This window comes from Theropithecus gelada, chromosome 4 (genome assembly GCF_003255815.1).
Source record: "Theropithecus gelada isolate Dixy chromosome 4, Tgel_1.0, whole genome shotgun sequence".
Classification (NCBI taxonomy): domain Eukaryota; kingdom Metazoa; phylum Chordata; class Mammalia; order Primates; family Cercopithecidae; genus Theropithecus; species Theropithecus gelada.
The window spans coordinates 11,020,172-11,025,177 of NC_037671.1; positions in this window are offsets into that span (position 1 = coordinate 11,020,172).

Genomic DNA, 5,006 nt, shown 5'->3' on the forward strand with positions numbered 1-5,006 from the left:
GGAGTGCAGTGGCACAATCTTGGCTCACTGCAACTTCCGCCTCCCGCGTTCAAGTAATTCTCCTGCCTCAGCCTCCCAAGTAGCTGGGATTACAGGTGCCTGCCACTACACCCAGCTAATTTTTTGTATTTTTAGTAGAGATGGGGTTTCACCATGTTGGCCAGGCTGGTCTTGAACACCTGATCTCGTGATTTGCCTGCGTCGTCCTCCCAAAGTGCTGGGATTACAGGCATGAGAGACTTTTTAAACTGGTAAGTAATGTAAATTCGTGTTTTATCAAAATCTCAAGATGCTCTGCCACCATTTTTATCTCAGATAGGCTCACATGTTGAGCAGGTTGGTACTTCAGGGATGATTGGCAGGTGGGAAAAGTCTTAATGATTTGGCTTTATGATTTTACAATCTTCCATAGCAGTTTGTCCTTTACTCATAACTTTCTACATATTAGGCACAGTGCTGGGTAATTTTTATACATTCTCACTGCAAATTAAACGAGATCAGTTATCTTTACCCCCATTTCATATGAGAAATTCCATGTGCAGTAACTCGAGTGAGGTCTCATAGTTAACACATGGTGAGGCTGGTGTGCTCGACTCCACTGCTTCCCCACCCCCAAATTCTTTCATGCTGTAATTCACATATGACAACATTCACCATTTAACGTGTACAAGTTAGAGGTTTTCCATATATTCCCAGAGTGGTGCAACCATTTCATTTATTCTTAAAATTATGCACCCGTTTATTTTATCTAATACTTAGGGCAGCTTTTTCTAGGTTGGCAGAAACTGATTCCACAAGTTAATTAAGCGGCATTTTATGGCACCCCCTGTAAAGCAGTTTACGGTGAAGTTTGAGCAGACATTTGTGTCTGAATCTCAGTCCCTTGACTATTGGTTGGATGATGTTGGGTTAGTTCCCCACCTCTGTGTGCCTCAGCTTCCTTATCGGCAAAAGGGGACAAAAAAGGAGTGAATTCACTTAAAGCACTTAAAATAGTGCCTGATATTCACTGAATGCTCAATAAATGTTAGCTATTATTGTCGTTATTAAAAGTTTTAACAGATATTTTAAAAAGCATTAACAGATCTTCATAACTCTGCATACTACAGAATCCTAAAATTAGCTCTGAATCATGAAAATTAAACTGTCAGTGCAATGTGGTCAGTGGAAATTGTATTATATCCCAATTCTTTGCAAACTGATGATCCATGTGATGTCAGCAATTTATTAATAAAAGATCTTACACAATTGATCATTTGGCACTCAGAAGGCATTTTCCCACTTAAGCGTTACTCACTGTGACAGAGGTAGCTGGTTGCCCATGTAGTATCCCTTTTCCTTCTTTTCTCATTGACAGAGCAGAGCTTTATTCTGGGTGCCCTCCGACTACACATCTGGCCTCCTCCCAGCTGGAGTGGCCAAAATTGTAAATCAATACAGCTGAATAGGGCTTCCAGGAAAGGCCGTCCAGGGGAATTGAGAAGGCTGGGAGAGAAGCCTTTTGCTGTCCCCGTCTTGCTCTTTCTTTGGGTCTTAATCAGATTTGATGTCTGGAGCTCTGACATTAATATTGGACCATACATTGAACTTTAGAATGGAAACCACTCGTTCAGCATGGAGCAGCAGAGACTGGAGCTGGATGCTCACACCAAAGGTGGACTATTTCCTAACTTCTTTTACATGAGAGAAAAACAACCCACCTTGATGTTATTGGGTCTTTCTGCAATATACAGCTGTACCGGTAACATATACATGTAATTTACACTTATACTTTTCTCAGTCAGCTCAAAAGGAACTTAAAAGAACAGAACATTCTTTTAACAGACTGAGCACCGACTGTGGTGTGCCAGTGATTGTTCTGAGGGCTGGATAAGCAAGGGAAAATATAGTCTCTGCTCTCAAGAAATTACTAAGCCTGGCAGAAGAAACAGATAATCAAAAACAGTACAATGATGCCAGTGCCAGAATCAGGGGCTAAGGGCGAGACAGACTTGCCTTCCATGAGGACATTGACAAAGTAGAATACTGAAGAGGTCATCAGGTGAGAAGACAAGGGCATTTCAGGCAAGTGCCCGACAGAAATGACCCAAGAAGCACAGTAGAAATTCTATAAGGAAATGAATTGTTTTGATCTGGATGCTGAGAAGATGATCTAACCCTTGGCTGCAGAAGCCAGGTCTTCATCTTTCGACCATCCCTTCATCCTCCAAGATCTAAGTTAGTTGCGAGAAGTCCTGGGACTTGCTGGTACCAAGTAATACCTGTTCCATCAGTGTTTTGCACAATAAAGAATTGCCTAGTGGACTGAGGGATTCAGAGGAATTTAAGACACAGGAAGAAGTGGGAAGAGGGGTCGCTTGACAAAGAGGTGGTCTCCCTCTCTGTCCTCCCGCCCTTTCCTCAGTGCTGACCTAAAATGAAGGAAAAGAGTGAAATACTTGGGATGAGAATGCTTGGTGGCCTATTTCCTGTTGCCTCTATCTGTCCTGCTTCAATCCTCCTGCTGACTGGGAGGAGAAGACAGAAGTGTTGGGGCTAGGCGAAATTTGCAGCAGTGAACCATAATGTGGCATGCTTATAGCAGCCCCAGTGGTTAGCGCGAAAAGTACACAGACTTGGCCTGCCCCTGTAAGACACATAACAACTCCCGCAATTAATGTGAACCCTGTAGTCTCCGAACATACACGAATACAAATTTACAGTTTTTAATTTAAAGATCATGTCATAAAACTAAAAATACTCTGAGGGCAACGAATTGTGAAATACATCATGTAAAAACTGTCTTGATCTGTTATACAGGAAGATGTGAAAGACTGTGGGTTCCTTTCTAGAGCACCACAATAAAGTGAGTATGACAACAAAGTGAGTTGCACAACTTTTTCAGCTCCCTAGTCCATAGAAAAGTTACGTATATACTATACTGGAGTGTATTCAGGGTGCCACAGTATCATGTCTAAACCACAATGTATACACCTTAACTAAAAAATATTTTGTTGCTAAAAACAGCATTAATGATCACCTGGGCCTTTAGGAATTCAATCTTCTTGCTGGTGGAGGGTTTTGCCTCCATGTCAATGGCTCCTCATTGATCAGGGTGGTGGTTGCTGGAGGTTGGGGTGGCTGTGTCAATCTCTTAAGACAACAATAAAGTTTACCACATTAATTGACTCTCCTTTCAAAAAACATTTCTCTGTTGCATGTAATGCTATTTGATGGCATTTCAACCAAAGTAGAACTTCTTTCAAAATTGAAGTTAGTTCTCTCAAACCCTGCAGCTGCTTTGTCAACTAAGCCTATGTAATAGAATAAATCATTTGTTCTCATCTCTAGTGTTCACAGCATCATCACTAGGAATAAAGTCCACCTCAAGAAACCACTTTCTGTATTCACCTGTAAAAAGCAACTCCTGCCGGGCGCGGTGGCTCAAGCCTGTAATCCCAGCACTTTGGGAGGCCGAGGCAGGCGGATCACGAGGTCAGGAGATCGAGACCATCCTGGCTAACATGGTGAAACCCCGTCTCTACTAAAAATACAAAAAACTAGCCGGGCGTGGTGGCGGGCGCCTGTAGTCCCAGCTACTCGGAGGCTGAGGCAGGAGAATGGCCTGAACCTGGGAGGCGGAGCTTGCAGTGAGCCGAGATCGTGCCACTGCACTCCAGCCTGGGTGACACAGCGCGAGACTCCGTCTCAAAAAAAAAAAAAAAAAAAAAAAAAAAGCAACTCCTTGCCGGGCACAGTGGCTCACGCCTATAATCCCAGCACTTTGGGAGGCCGAGGCCGGCGGATCACAAGGTCAGATTGAGACCATCCTGGCTAACACGGTGAAATCCCCTCTCTACTAAAAATACAAAAATAATTAGCTGGGCGTGGTGGTGGGGGCCTGTAGTCCCAGCTACTGGGGCGGCTGAGGCAGGAGAATGGCGTGAACCCGGGAGGCAGAGCTTGCAGTGAGCCGAGATTGCACCACTACACTCCAGCCTGGGCAACAGAGCAAGACTCTGTCTCAAAAAAAAAAAAAAGTAACTCCTCATGTGTTCAAGTTTTACCAAGAGACTGTGGCAATTCAGTACCATCTTCAGGCTCTACTTCTAATTCTAGTTGTCTTGTTATTTCCACCACATCCGTAGTTGTTTCCTCCACTGAAGTCTTGAACCCCCTAAGTCATCCTTTAGAGTTGAAACCAACTTCTTCCAAACTGCTGTTGTTATATTTTGACTTCTTCCCGTGAATCTCACAAATGTTCCTAATGGCATCTAGAATGCTGAATCCTTTCCAGAAGGTTTTCAATTTACTTTGCCCTCTCCATCAGAGGAATCACTGTCTATGGCAGATATAGCCTTACAGAAATGCATTTTTTTTTTTTTTTTTGAGACGAGTCTTGCTGTCGCCCAGGCTGGAGTGCAGTGGTTCAATCTCGGCTCACTGCAAGCACCGCATCCTGGGTTCATGCCATTCTCCTGCCTCAGTCTCCCGAGTAGCCCACCACGCCCGGCTAATTTTTTGTACTTTTAGTCGAGACAGGGTTTCACCGTGTTAGCCAGGATGGTCTCGATCTCCTGACGTTGTGATCTGCCCGCCTCGGCCTCCCAAAGTGCTGGGATTACAGGTGTGAGCCACCACGCCTGGCCTACAAAATGTATTTCTTATTAAGAAATAAATTTTTATTTATTCCGTTCACCTCTGCATCTCAAAGTGCTGGGATTATAGGCATGAGCCACCTCACCCAGCTAGCACTTTCAATTTCCTTAAAACTTTTCCTTTGCACTCCCAAGTTGGCTGTTTGGTCCAAGAGGCCTAGCTTTCAGCCTGTTTTGGTTTTGACATGCATTCCTCAAGAAGCTTAATCATTTCTAGAGAGAGAGATGTGCAACTCTTCCTTTCACCTGAACACTTAGGGGCTACTATAAGTTTACTAAGTGGCCTAATTTGAATACTCTTGTGTCTCGAGGAAGAGGGAAGCCCGAGGAAAAGGGAAGAAACGGGGAACAGCTGGTCAGTGGAGCGGT